We start from the raw sequence: 15,354 nt of genomic DNA, 5'->3' as shown, positions 1-15,354 counted from the left end.
CTTTCCTTACTTTAGTATTCCCCTTCCTGTCCTTTAGCTTTGCCCTTGCTTCCTCCTCTCCCCCCTCAACACACACACACACATCGACCAAAAATACCCACTGTCTGGGCTGCGCTTTCACCCACTCGTGCGTGACAAGCTTTCCAGGTCAATGAGCGACTAGCTAAACCAATCCCGGACTTAATTAGTATTCTGGGATTTGTAGTCTTAGTTTTATATTTGGTTAACTAATGCTACAAGTCCCAGAATTCTATGAAAAAAACAGGACCGGACTAATTACTTTCGTGTGGACCTGGAAAACGTGGCAGCTATGCCCACTACAAGTCCATGTTTGGCGCAGGTGATTAACTTGGGGATTTATTTATTATCCAAAGGCCTAGCATACCCATGCCGGCTTCAAGGCACAAACCTGTTAGTGCGTCTGTCCTTATTTGATCTTTTATACTTAATTTATATGCGGGCGTGTTAGAGGTTCGATAGATCTTTTGACTGCACTTAGAGTGATTCCACCATAAGTCCCAAATATAACACAATTTCATCAACAACCTCAATTAGCAACATCATACACCTTTGAAGTCAGTAATCTTCACACACCATGACCCATTTGGTCATGAATAACCACACCTTTATGTAAAAGTTAGAATATTTATTTCCCTATATTAACAATGCTAATGTCACTTAAATTAGTCTCAAAACCAACTGATGAACATATAAGAACAGCACAGGTTGACCAAATCTTCTAAAGAATCTCAATTTAGCTAAAGCATTAATTACTAAACATTCGAGAGTTACAATACAAATTAAGACCAAGAACAACTGCAGAACAGAAATAGCATACATATAGATTCAGCAAAAGACCAACCTCATTTCTTTTAATAATAATCTGTTAGCAGTTTCTGGGTCTCCATAACTAACCTTCAAATTAGATTAGCATATTTGGGCTTCATGCAAAACAATTTTAGTCAAGTTAATTTGGAAAAACATCTAACTATGGCTCCATCAAAATAGCGCTTGATACCTAGAAACAAAGAACAAATCTATGACATAAACAATAGCATTTTGTTAACCCTCTCCTCATATGGATCAGCAAGCTGCAATTATCTTCGTTAGTTGGACATCAGTTCTGTCAGCATCACCAATCGTCAGTGAAAGGGGGTGGTTCAGAAACAGGGACTCTATGCTGTCCGAACCATTTAAGAAGCAACATCTAAGGGATTAGCATTCAGCATTAAAGTTAAGCAATAAAGTTAAAGATAGAGATAAATCATCAGGAAATATACAGCTCATCACACAGATTAGAATAAGAGCATCTCAGGAGGAAATCAAAGTTGGAATAGCCTCTCTCCTCTCCGTGCAGTCGAGCTAAGTTAGAATCATCTAAAGGACTTCTCACGTTGTCATTGGTCAAAGAATCACATGTTTACAATTAGTCCAACAAGGATTAAACTTCAAATCTAAGATATAACTAAACTGTCTTTCACATGTCAGTGATTGGCTCCTCTTCTCCTGTTCCCATCGTCTGGCTCGTCAGGTAACAATTTGTGTATCCATCCATACTCCTGGGAACATCGCTGTCTCAGGCCTCAAACTACACAGTGTAACAATTACTATTACAGTACATTCTAGCAAGCAGTTCTCATAACAAAGTTAAAGAAATCTGCTAACTTTTGGCCAACACGGTTTGGATAACACATGAATGAATTTCTCTAGACATGCATTCCTGCAATTTTATTAAACAGTGCAGCTTAACATGAGGCTGTGCAAGTAGGCCCAAACTTTGCTAACTTAAGGCCTATAATTAACAAAGCAAATACATAATGCTAAATTATTAATATAACCCACTACTACAAACTTTCTTAATACAGGCACTTCAATTAATATTAATATACATTTAATAATGACACTTTGCGATTAATGGTAGCCACTCAGGTGGGCGCATTTTCCAAGTCGCACACTATTTTCTATGTTAACCAAATTCTATGCAAATTCTTCATCCAAAATACATGAAATTCATTAGTAATAAATCCAGCGTTCGCAATCCCTCCTCTGATGACTAAATATGTTATCACACTTTACATCTTCCCATACAAATTTTTGTTCACCTAAAATTTGTCCTCCCTAAAACTTTTATTTCTTATTTTCCTTTTCATATTTCCCCTGAATAATCTTTCCACTCTAATTTCTTCCCTCCTCTGATCACTTTTATTTTTTTTTATTTTGAATACATGATACAATTTACATATTCCCCATGTTCCAACTATACAAATCACAATAATCAATATCACTTGTATTATTTTCAGTATTATCCCTTTCCCTAGGTTGCCAAGCCAATTTCCCACAGAAGCAAAACCTTTGCCAACATTTTCCCAAACTCCAGGTTCTTTCACCTCTTTCAAATCAGCATTATCATTAGTCAGGTTGTTAATAAGGCTTCTAATTTATTTACTATTATTAGGTATATATGAGCAACAATGTTGAGAATTCAGCATTTTACAAACTCCGCCCTCCTTTGCTAAAAGGATGTCTAACGGAGCTGAAGAGTCATAGATCTTACCGCAGCATTTCTGTGTCCATTAGGATCATGGCTCCTGAAAAATTTGTTAGCATGTTATCCACAATAGTAGACAACTTTCGAATTTTCAAAGAATTCAGAATAACTCCCACTGAAGGAATTATTGCTCCAAATATGTCTCCAACTATGCCAGAATCGATTCTCACTTTTGTCCAGCATGATGTAATTCAGTCAATTTAGGTACTTTATTCAGATTTTCAGGGTTGATAAATCTTTGGGAAACCTATCCCCAAGTACCATGTGCCCTACCATCCTCTAGGAAGACGGTAATACGCATTTGTCCACAGATATAATAAACTCCTGGAATTGCTGGGTCTTGTCCATTCAACATGAACGTCCATTTACTCTGAAACAAAAACACATGCCTACATTCACTCGTTCCCACAAACAATGTATCAGTTCTAGATTTAAGTCTGTATACACACAGCTTTCCTATGTGTTGTGCATCTAAAGCTAACCTCCCTTGTGTCTTTATGTCACTAAATGCATGATCATTTCTAAATGTCCTTTTCTCTAAGCCCTTTTCTAATTTCTCCTTTAATGCCTTTCTCCTGTCCTCTGTCTGATCTAGAAAACTATTTTCTATAGGTGTAAGCAAGCATGTTAAATTGTTCCTGTGTGAGTAAGTTGTGCCAAATGTCAATGTAGTGACAAAGAATCCTCTCACTAATTCTATATTATTTTCCTTAGCTACTCTACTCAGGTACTTAATTATAGGGGCAAACGAAAATACTACATCATAGTTAGAGTAGAAGTATTGAATGTACTCCTGGTTCTAGAATTTTGTTAGCAAAAGACTGCAACTTATTCCATAAGTAAGGGGCAAACTATGGAAACTGATTCCTTCCATTGATGAAGGAATCTGAGTGCAGACATAATCTCTCGCATCCATCGTCTCAACATACTCAGGCAATAAGCGATAGAAAACACTAGAAGGAAGTTCTCCTTGTGTACTGTCTACGTGCAAATATTTCCCACCTATCTAATTCTGTGAGTGCAGCAGTTGTCTCTTAAGCCAAGGTATGGTTGGCCACAATCTTGTCAAGAAGAGTCATACTCACAATCAACACCAGACACAATATCATACATACAATCGCCAAACTAATACCCACGTATTTACAACACCTATTCTTCCTACCCTGTTGGTTAAGGTTATGCATGATCTGTAAAGAATCATAAAGTAGAAGAGAAAACTATAACTGTGCAGCAAAAATCAAAAGCAAAAATCTCCAATCTTCAGTTAATTACAGCCTTCAGGCTTTCTTCCAGAACCTTTTTTGTCAAAAATAAGTAGCTTTTTCAAAATTGGTTTAGCGTGTCAAATCAGGTTATTTTAAAAGTCTTTTCCGGTTACTTTAAATTGTCTCTATTTCGCACTTTTCTTAGATTTACAGTTTTCAAAGTTCAGTTCATTTATCTTCTTCATGTACCAAAATATTGACCTGGAATGTCTCGATGAAAACAAAAGGGCAAAAACTCACTCTGCCATTCACTTGTCGTTGCATACGCCCATTCAGGACCTGCGTACCTTCGATTTGCAATTCTCTTTCTTTTCAATCTTCGATTCCCATTTAACTCTCCATCACTCAAATCTTCTCTTCTTGTTGTGTCAACTTCTTCTTCAATTGTTGTCACTGTAGTTGCTTCTTTCCTCTTTGTTGTGATTTCAGCCATTTATCTCCTTTCCGTGGACCTTTTGTCAATGTTCCTTTCAGTGCTGGACTTGCAACTTCTCCTTGTTCTGCAGGATTTTCTTTTGACGTACCTGCAACTGGTTCAGGAGGAGTCAGATCGTTTTGGCTTCGATCTGCCTCATCTCCTTCCACCTCGGGGTCTGTAGTTTGCTCTGTTTGTCTTTCAAGACCGTCTGCTTCTAGTAGAGCCCTCCTCTGACTAGACTCTCCTGCTACCTCAGTTGAGGTTCGTACACTTTCACTCTCCTGTAGGTCTTCCACTTCGTCTCTCACAGGAGTGTTTACACTAGTTTCAGTCTGCTCACATTCAGTCTCTGATTCTCCTTCTCCCTTTTCCCATTCTGGAGTTGATGTGGACATTGTTGGTACTCTCACCAACCCTTCTTCATCGTCCAAACGACACAGTACTTTCCGAGTATGACTGGCATGGATCCAGTTCGGAACTCCAGCACACTTCACAGCTGTAGTAGTAATCAGTACTACTTGGTAAAGGCCTTTCCACCGAGGCTCCACAAAAGTCTTCCTCACGTTTTTTCTGATCACAACCCAATCTCCTGCTCTCAGATTGTGGCTTTGGTCTTCAGACGGCTGCAGTGTGGTGGCTTCCACCTGATGAGAGAAAGAGCTAACCACATTAGCCAGAGCTTTGTAGTAGTCCAACACCTTATCATCTGTCATGTTCACAAGAGCATTGGCAGGAACCGCTGGCAACCTCATTGCTCTGCCCTTGAGGATTTCATGCAGCGACAGTCCTGTTTTCCTGTCTGGTGTGTTTCTCATAGTCATCAGAACTAACAGTAGTGCATCGGGCCATTTCAGATTCGTGGATGCACACAGTTTCACCATTCTTGATTTCAAGGTACCATTCATCTGCCCCGCAATACCTGAGGCTTCAGGGCAGTAACTACAGTGCAACTTCTGTACAATGTTTAAAGCTGAACATAGCAATATAAATAATTCATTATTGAAGTGTCTTCCTCTATCTGATTCTAAAGAGACCGGAAACCCAAAAAGAGGTATCAGTTCCCTAAGCAGTAACTTTGCTACTGTAAGGCGGTCATTTTTTCGTGTAGGGTAAGCTTAAATCCGGTGGCTAAAGAAACAAACAATCACCAACACATATCTCAATCCTCAACACACAGGCATCTCAATGAAATCCATTTGCATTCTACTAAGTGGACCAAGTTTACCACAGTCCTTTTACCCACGTTCATTTGCTGACAGATGATGCATTGATGGCAAACTGCTTCAGCAACCTGTCTAAACTTTGGATTAAACCAGAATTGCTTAAAAGTATGAACCATGGCATCCCTCCCAACATGTGCTTGACCATGATAACATCTAGCCATTTGAGTCAACAGACTATTCGGCAAGACCACTCATCTTTCTCCTGAAACCCATACATCGTACTCACGCTGAACACATTTTAAGTTTATCCAATCCTTTTTCTCACCTTTGTTAACATTATCATGTAGCGCTTTCAATTCTTCCAAGGTATCTACAACATGCAATACATAATTTGGGCACATTTCTTCTTCATCAGGTAACAATTCCCATTTATCTTTGAACGATATACAGTTTAATGCTCAAAATCTTGTGACTTGATCTGCATATCCATTTCCCGTTGATAAAAAATCTTGTGATTTCAGGTGTGCACTGCATTTCACCACATCAATCTTTTTAGGCAATTGAATAGCTTGTAACAACTCATGAATCCTTTCACCATTCTTAACTGGTGAACCAGAAGAGGTCAGGGAACCTCTCTGTGACCACAACTGGCCAAAGTCATGGACTATTACAAATCCGTACTGGCTGTCCGTATAAATGGTAACTTTAAGCTTTGCAGAAACATGGCATGCTCTAGTAAGAGCTACCAAATCCGCCACTTGTGCGGAATACACTTCTCAGAGCCAGGACGCTTTGAGTATACCAGAAATTGTGCACACAGCATATCCTGCTCTCAATGTTCCCATGTTATCTTTTAAACAGCAACCATCAACAAAAATAATCTGGTCATTTTCTTCCAATTGAGTATCTCGAATATCAGGTCTCGATTTAATGTACAAATCAGTTACTTCCAGACAGTCATGTTCAACTTCTTTCAATTTGTCAAGTTCAATATTCTCTTTCGGAAGCAAAGTTGCTGGGTTCAGCACTGTACACCTTTTTAAGGACACATTAGGGGAACCCAGGGAGACAGTCTCATACCGCATCAGCCTGGCGTCAGTAAAATGCTGAGTCCTGGTTCTGGTGAGTAAAACTTCAATGGAGTGAGGGACCATGACAGTTGAAGGATGTCCCATCACAATGCTCTCACTCTGACTGAGGCTCAGTCCAACCGCGGCAACTGTTCGCAGACAGCCTGGTAAAGCTGCTTCAACTGGGTCCAAAGTAGCTGAAAAATATGCTACTGAGCGGTTTACACCACTATGGACTTGAGTCAAAACAGACAAAGAACATGCATTATGCTCATGACAAAACAACATGAAGGGCTTTGTGTAATCAGGCAGTACCAAAGCCGGGGCTTTGCACAGATTCCCTCTCAACTCTGTTAAGGCCTTCATACAGGCTTGATCTAGCTCCAGGGTATTGGTGACTTATTTTTTAGTCCGTTTCTGCAATGGCTTTGAAATGACTGAAAAGTTGGGAATCCACTGACAACAATAGCTCACCATTCCCAAAAACATCCTGACATCTCTTTGTGTAGTTGGGGGATTCATCTGCAGTACGGCTGTGACCCTTTCACTAGAGATTTTCCTAGTTCTCTTCTCAATTACGTGACATAAATATTTCACTTCTTTCTGACAGCACTGTAATTTAGCTGGGGACACCTTATGCCCATTCTTCCCTAAATGATTCAGCAAGGCAATAGTATCATACTTGCAAGCTTCCCACATCTTTGGTGCAAAAAACAAATCATCACTTTGCTGTACCAACTTCAATTGGAAGGGTGTTTCCAATGACTCCAGGTTCCTTTTCAGGATCTGATTGAAAATGGACGGTGACTCTGAAAACCCTTGAGGAATTCTACACCAATAGTAGACTCGATCCAAAACTTTGAAACAGAAGAGAAATTGACTATCCCTATGAAGAGGTAGAGAAAAGAATGCTTGTGACAGGTCCACTACTGTGAACCATTCAGCATCACATGGGATCTGAAACAAAATCACTGCTGGACTGGGCACCACGGGACAACACTTAATCACAATATCATTTACGTTCTTCAAACCATTAACAGTTGTAAATGTTCCACATGGCTTTCACAATCCCATTATTGGTGAATTACATGGACTGCTCAGCATCTTTTTCAGAACACCTTGGTTTATAAATTCTGCAATTATGGGTGCCCTCCCTTCAATCATTTCTTGCGTCATGTGGTACTGAGTAATCTGGGGAAAGTGTTTGGCTTAACTGGAACCTTTAATAGCTCAACTCCTTTTATTAAGCCAATATCCTTTCCTGTAAAATCCCACATCTTCCTTTTAACCATCCCCTGTAAATCAGAGGGAAGATCTCTCACTGTGAAAACTGGAAACAACTAGTCAAAGGGTACTCCTCATTCACTGCATCACAGTCTGTTTCTGTGGACAAGTCGTCTTCATCATCGCTGTTTGTCTGAATGGCAATTCTATCATTTGAGCATTTAATCAAACTTCTTGTTTTGCACAACAAGACCCTTCCCAGTAAGGATACCGGTCTCGAGTCACAAATTACGAATTTGTGTAATCCTTTAAAATTGCCAATTTTAACCTGAACTGGTTCTGTAATTGTGTTAGTCAATTACTGATTTACAACTCCTACAATCTGGACTGTTTTCCCTGCAAGGGGCAGGTTTAGAACTTCTTCAGTTCTCACTGTAGAGCGAGTAGCTCCTGTGTCAACTAAAAATGAGACTTTGTCACCCGTTACCTTTCCCTTGACACTGCTAACACACATTCTTCTTCATCCGAAGTCTGTGTTATTACTCTGATTAAACCTTTGACCTGTGTCCTCCTGAGGAAGCATCACCTGCTGCTGCTCCATTGGGGCTTGAGGTATTTGGATTTGCTGTCTAGGTACCATTTGAACTTGAGATTGCATTTGCTGCGACTGGGGCATCTGCAAGTGGGACAATTGCATCTGGTGCATGGGCTGGAAACCTTGCACCTGATTCACATTGCTTTGAAAATTTAGATTTTTACCTCTTATTCTTGGTCCTCTCATATTTGAAAAAAAATTGATTTTGTTCATGTGCTGAACAGCACCTTCCTGACCTAACATCGGACACTCCCATTTCCAATATCTTAGGCCTCCACCAGAGTGATATGCCATTAATCTATTCATTCCCTGCACATCATTCTGAACAACCACAGTATTCAAATCAGGACTATGGTTCACATTTCCTGTACCACCACGACCTCTACCTTTTGTCTGATTGTGTGACCACATGTTTCCCTGCTGCTGCTGTTGCGGAAATATTCCCTGCATTCCTGTTTGTGCCGCTTTAATCTGCATCACCATTGCCTTCTCTTTCACCTTTCTCTGCTTCAACTCAATCTCATCACTACAGTACCTTGCATACTGCAGTACTTCATCAATCGGCTTTGCTTGCCAACAAATCAAATGGCTCTTAATCATCTAGCTAATCTCGGGTCTTAATCCTTCAACAAACCTGAACACAAAATCAATCATGTCTTTTGGCTCAATTGTTTCTATACCACTTTAATGTTTGAACGCCTGTAACAATCTCTCATAATATGCATGTATTGACTCCTTGTTTCCTGAGCTGTCCTTTCTATCCTTTGCCGGTCAACATTCTTGGGCAAAATTCTCATTTTCAAAAATTCAATCACCTTATAGTAATACTTCATTACATCAGGAGACGGTGCACCTGTTGCTGAATCTCTCTGAGGTTCTCCTGTTGGCCAATCTACACTCCTCTTGCACTCAACCCATAAATCTGCTGGAACCACTATTTCTAACAGGGTGTTCAAATCCTCCCATAAGCATTTTGTGAGTTTCACTAACCTATCTGTTTGCTGGTACCACTCTACTGGCTTCTCTCTCAACCTGGGATAATCATTCGTAAATGACAGAATATCACTTCTGCTCCAAGAGACATGCACAAAATTCCCTACGGGAATCTCTCTCATTGGTAGAATTTTCACTGGATCCTCAACATGCTGCACATTTGCAGTTAGATTGGCAGAATCCCTTTTCCTCTTGTCTCTTTTCTTTGCCCATCTGACTTCCCATTTATCTAATGCTCCCCATGTCTGAATGCTCTGAATTAATTCCCTAACATGAATTTTCATTCCCGGGACTCTCATGTTTTCAGAATCCTTAGTGTTAAATTCTAACCTGTAACTCCTCTTCAAATGCTTTGTCTTCTCAATTTCTATGTCATATTTCTCTGCTAAGTCTGCTAATTTCTGATGTGTTATTCCTGCTTTGTTAGTAATAAGTTTGCACAAATAACGTAACTCGTCTTCTTGAAATGTGTCAATCCGGTCCATCCCCATCATTCCCTCAATTAGGTCTTCTGCCTCTAGACTAAGTTTGCTCAAATTCAGGGCACTTCTTCGACTGGAATCTTCTTGGGTGCTACTCAACTTTTCTAACCACTCGGTTAACTGCTGAGCTGTCAATCCCGGTAATGAAAGGTTGTTATTACTCACACTTGGCACTTGCTGTAATGTTAGGCTCTGGGTCACTGGTGTCACCATGCTTGGGATAGGAGCTATATATGATCTTACCTCATGATTTGGAGGAGTCCTGAAAGGACTTAAATCAATTAACGGACATGTTCCATCAAATGTCGGTCTCATTCTCGCACCTTCTTTGAGTCTTTCTCTCGCTATGCTTGGGTTCAAGACTTTCTACTCACTGTTCTTGTTGTTTCCCTGGGCGAACAACGATATGACTGGACCTATGGTAACTGGTACTGACACTGCATCTGGACCTAATTGGGAATTTGGGTATCTAGGGTGCATTACTCCAGTATTCTGACTTATTTCTGTCTGTGATCCTGTTATGGGGGTGTACCTTGGGTTTGTCTGTGTCTGTATTGAGGACTTCAAATTCAGGGTAAACTCTATCTGAACCAATGTCTGCCTCTGGTAAACCTGTCCTGTTGGCACTATTAGGTTCATTGCAGTATCTACAATAGGTACATCTGGGTAAATTCTGGGAATATCCATCTGCGGCATAGGACTTTGAATCCCTGAAGCAGCTGGAATATTATGACTAACCTGAATCTGGCTCTGTGTAGAGTCAATTTGTATCGGAGCTGTAGGATCTATACTGGTGCTTGAGCTTCTCTTGTGCTGCATATGGTGGGGGATGATTTATCAATAACTGTAAAATAAACTCATCATCGTCTGACTCTTCATCGTGTGTCAAAAACTTCCTAGACTGTGGATTTCTGCTCTCTCTCGTCTGAAGGGAAAGAATCCCTCTTTCTAGTACTCCTCATCCCCGTTCTCTTGTGTGATGGCAGGAAACAGCTTAAATCCCCGTAAAGTCATAGTTCTCCAAATTTTCTGCTCACTATTCCATCTAGCCTCTACTAGTGTCTTCTCAGCTTTTTTGATTCTTCTCTCAAATTTCATCTGCTGTTGTTTTCTAGGTACTAGTTCCCAAATCGCTAATGCCTCAAATTGCAAAGGTCTCGGAGGAGGTTTCAGATCATACAGTACTCTCCTCAAATTCTCAAAACTCCTCAAATTAAATGTTCCATGGGCAGGAAATGCTAAACTCCCATCTCTCTCTGTTTCTTTGCACCGTTAATTTCAGCCAAAGACATGGTGCAGCACCTTGTTCCTCAAATACAATATAGGCAAGTGTACCTTCTGGCAGTGTGATTTCTCCTATTTTAGTTGGAATAAACGTATCTCCCCTTAGGGCACTCTTTAAAGCTTTGAAAAATGTAATCTTCTGTAATTTACGCTGTTTTAATCAAATCAGGAACTGACTTTCAATCCCAAAATCCTTTTTGCCGACTTTCTCAACCAATTACACTTCACGGTTGTCCCAGAATCTGTTCACGACCCTTCTCACTAACCAACCTAGCCCAGCGCGGCTCTAATGACGTCACACTCACACGTACAGCAGCTGACAAAGTCTTTCAGCTTGCCATCCTCAACACAAATTCACGCACAATTAAATGCAAATATTTGCGAGCACTAAACAAAATCAAAACCCAATTTACCCTAATTGTTTACTACAGGTAGGGTAACACAATTGCTTTAGAAGCCTTACTGGTTTTTCACTGTGGCATTTCGCTCTAACAGATACTCCTTCTATCTCAGTTTCACTGACTAGCAAGCAAAATACGACCAGCAAATTTCACTCTCAACTGATCATTGGGTCTTGCTGTTCCACACGGGACTCGCCAAATCTCAGTCGAAAACCTTCCACTCACTTAAACACGCACTCTTGAGTTTGTTAACCATGCCCGATTGACCTATTAAACAGACAAATTACAACATAACCCAAGTGTCTCATACACTTCACTTGAGTCAGTATACCAACAACCACATGGACAATTTTTGGAGCAAAAAATGCCACAGACATGTGAAGTTTGACGACTTCTCTACTCTCACACCTTGGGAGTACGCAAACTCCCTAAACAACTTCATCTGGAGTACGCAGACTCCCTAAACCCTCACAAACATCACAGTTCACCTACGATTTGCTTAAGCTGTGCAAGCGTAAAACCTGTTTCATTTATACCATCACTAGAATGCTGAGAACCTCTTCAAACAAGCATTGGCAAGCTCCATGGTTTTGGGAAAGTCATGGTAGGTTCTTAGGGAGACATTTTCTCTCCACTTTGTATCATCAATTCTGAAGATCTTAACCTTTACCGATTTATCTTACCAAATCTGTGAACTGTATTTTGATCTCTTAAGGACACTACCCATCCAACTCTTTTACCACTTCTGGGAAACAGCCCTTATGATGATATCTTAAGGAGACAAACCATGTAAATGACTCTATGATAGCCCCCTAAGGAGGGGCTTACTCTTTCACCTATTTCTAAGAAAACGTCTTTAGGCCAAGGAGGTGTAACCATCTTAATCTTTTACCCTTTCTAATCTTTATGGTGGCCTCTTAAGGAGACTAACCATGCAAGGGACCTTATGATGGGCTCTTAAGGAGCCGAACCATCCTACTCTGCTATCATTTCTGTTAGCGTGTCTGTCCTTATTTGGTCTTTTGTAATTAATTTATAAGGGGATGAGTTAGAGGTTCGATAGACCTTTTGACTGCACTTAGAGTGATTCCACCATATGTCCCAAATATAATGCAATTTCATCAACAACCTCAATAAACAACATCAAATACCTTTGGAGTCAGTAATCTTCACGCAGCATGACCCATTTGGTCATGAATAACCACACCTTTATGTAAATGTTAGAATGTTTATTTCCCTATATTAACAATACTAATGTCACATAATTAGTCTAAAAAACAACTGATAAACATATAAGAACAACACAGGTTGACCAAATCTTATCAAGAATCTCAATTTAGCTAAAGTATTAATTACTAAACATTAAGAGAAAGAACAACTGCCTACCACAAATAGCATACATCTAGATTCATCAACGCATATCATTTTTTAAATAATAATCTATTTGCATTTTTTGGGTCTCCCTAACTAACGTTCAAATTAGAATAGCATGTTTGGGCTTCATGCAAAACAATTGTAGTCAATCTAATTTGGAAAAACATCTAACTATGGCTCTATCAAAATAGTGGTTGTTACCTAGAAACAAAGAACAAATCTGTGACATAAACAATAGCATTTTGTTATACCTCTCCTCACATGGATCAGCAAGCTGCAATTATCTTCATCAGTTGGACATCAATTCGGTCAGCAACGGGCAGCGATAGGGGATGGTTCAGGAACAGGGACTCTAAGCTGTCCAAACCATGTAAGAAGCAACATCTAAGGGATCCGCATTCAGCATTAAGCAATAAAGATAGAGATAAATCATCAGGAACTGTTCAGCTCCTCAGACAGATTAGTATAGGAACACCTCTCAGGAGGCAATCAAAGAGGGAATAGGGCTGTCTCCTCTCTGTGCAGTTGGTCTAAGTTAGAATCGTCTAAAGGACTTCTCACATTGTCATTGGTCAAAGAATTTTACGTTGACAATTAGTCCAATAAGGATTAAACTTCAAATCTAAGATATAACTAAACTGTCTTTCACATTTCGATGATTGGTTCCTCTTCTCCTGTTCCCATCATCAGGCTCAGCAGGTAACAATTTTTGTATCCATCCGTACTGCAGTCACTGCATCCCTTGTTAGCTCCTGGGAACATCGCTGTCTCAGGCCTCAAAGTATACAGTGTAACAATCACTAATACAGTACATTCTAGCAAGCAGTTCTCATAAGAAAGTCAAAGAAATCTGCTAACGTTTGGTCAACACGGTGTGAATAATACATTCATTAATTTCTCTAGACGTGCATTCCCACGATCTTATTAAACAATGCAGCTTAACATGAGGCTGTGCAAGTATGCCCAAACTTCACTAACTTAAGGCCTATCATTAATAAAGCAAATACATAATGCAAAATCATTTATATAACCCTACTACAAAATTTATTAAATCGGGCACTTCAATTAATATTAATATACATTTAATAATGACACTTCGTGATTAATGTCGGCCACTCAGGTGGGCGCATTTTCCAAGTCGCACTTTATTTTCTATGTTAACCAAATTCTATGCAAATTCTTAATCGAAAATACATGAAATTCATTAGTAATAAATTCAGCGTTCAGAAACCTACAAACAGAAAAAAACACAAAGCCTTGAAACGGGTATCAAGTTGAAAACTCACCCAATAAATGGCTGCATTTTCCAGTTTTCAATGAAATCCACTGATTCATCTCAAAACGAAAAACAGTTGGCAGAGAATTCTGCAGTTGAAATGCCTGCGTACTCAAGAGCTGGCTACCCTAATTGGCCTTTTTTTAAAAATAAATAAACCTTTAGAAAGCTTTTTTAAGGCAGGGATAAGATTTCTCTATGGTATGTAGCACGTCGTCTCAGGGCTTTAAGTGGGATGAAAAAACTCGGGGTGGGGGTTTCTCAAAGGGGCGTGGCTGATGGATTAAGGGTGTGGCTTAAGAACACATAAGCTAAAAATCTGTGTTTAGCCCAGTGTGCCGCCCGACTGGTGCTTCTCGCTGTTATTGCATCAAGATATTTAATACAAGTAACATTACTCCTACAACAAACTAGAACTATTGGCTTTGTCAATGGTTGTTAGTTGCCTAAGATAAAAAAGCGACAACACTGGCTTCATCCTATATAATACTGAAATTGCATTAGTTCTGAAATGGTGAGAATGTGAAAGAACTATAACGACTCTCTTTAAAGTTACATCAAAGCCAGTGAAGAGTGGAACTGTTGCCAAGTTAAGATGTTTTTTTTTCACCCTGAGGGTGAGGGCAAAAATGGAGAGCCAGATACGGACCCATCTCAGCATCTATTTTTTAGAACTGCGGGTGCTGAGCACCGGCAGGATCCGGCCCACTTAAAGCCCTGTAGCGCCTCACAGAAAGGCAGGATCGCTCCAAGAAAGGTGGGTTTGAGGTTAGACATAGACAACAATGGCGGTGCATCCCGATGTATATTAAGCATGACCGGTCTTTGAGGCAGATCACCGCAGGGAATGTCCCCTTCATAAGAGTACATGCACTTGGAGGTGGGGCTTTAAATGAGCTGGGTCCTGTCGGTGCTCAGCACCAACAGTTCTAAATACAAGGTACTGATACAGGTCCCTATCGGGCTCTCCATTTTTGCCCTCCCACTCAGCATTAAAACAAATCTTAACTCAGCAGCTGTACCACCCTTCACCAGCCTTTGATTTAACTTTAAACTGATTTATTATAGTTATTCCACGTCTCAGCATTTGCGAATTGGAGCATGTTCAATAATATATACAAAAAAGTTGTTGTCATTACTAATTTGTCTTATACAACTAACAACCATGACAAAGCCAGTAGTACTGGTTTGTTTTAGCTGTAATATAAGTTATTGTACGACATAGTTGATTGCAGTAACTGAAAGAGGCAGCAAAATACCA

General features: G+C 39.9%; 1 protein-coding gene across 1 annotated transcript in view; it reads left to right on the top strand.

Annotated features, from left to right (window-relative positions):
* FMNL1 (formin like 1) overlaps nt 1-15,354 on the top strand; it is a 355,813-nt gene that overhangs the window by 204,511 nt on the left and 135,948 nt on the right. The window lies entirely within an intron of this gene.

The sequence above is a fragment of the Pleurodeles waltl genome, chromosome 6, assembly GCF_031143425.1.
Source record: "Pleurodeles waltl isolate 20211129_DDA chromosome 6, aPleWal1.hap1.20221129, whole genome shotgun sequence".
In the NCBI taxonomy this organism is placed as follows: domain Eukaryota; kingdom Metazoa; phylum Chordata; class Amphibia; order Caudata; family Salamandridae; genus Pleurodeles; species Pleurodeles waltl.
The sequence above is the reverse complement of the archived record's forward strand: the minus strand, read 5'-3'. Positions and strand labels throughout refer to the sequence as shown.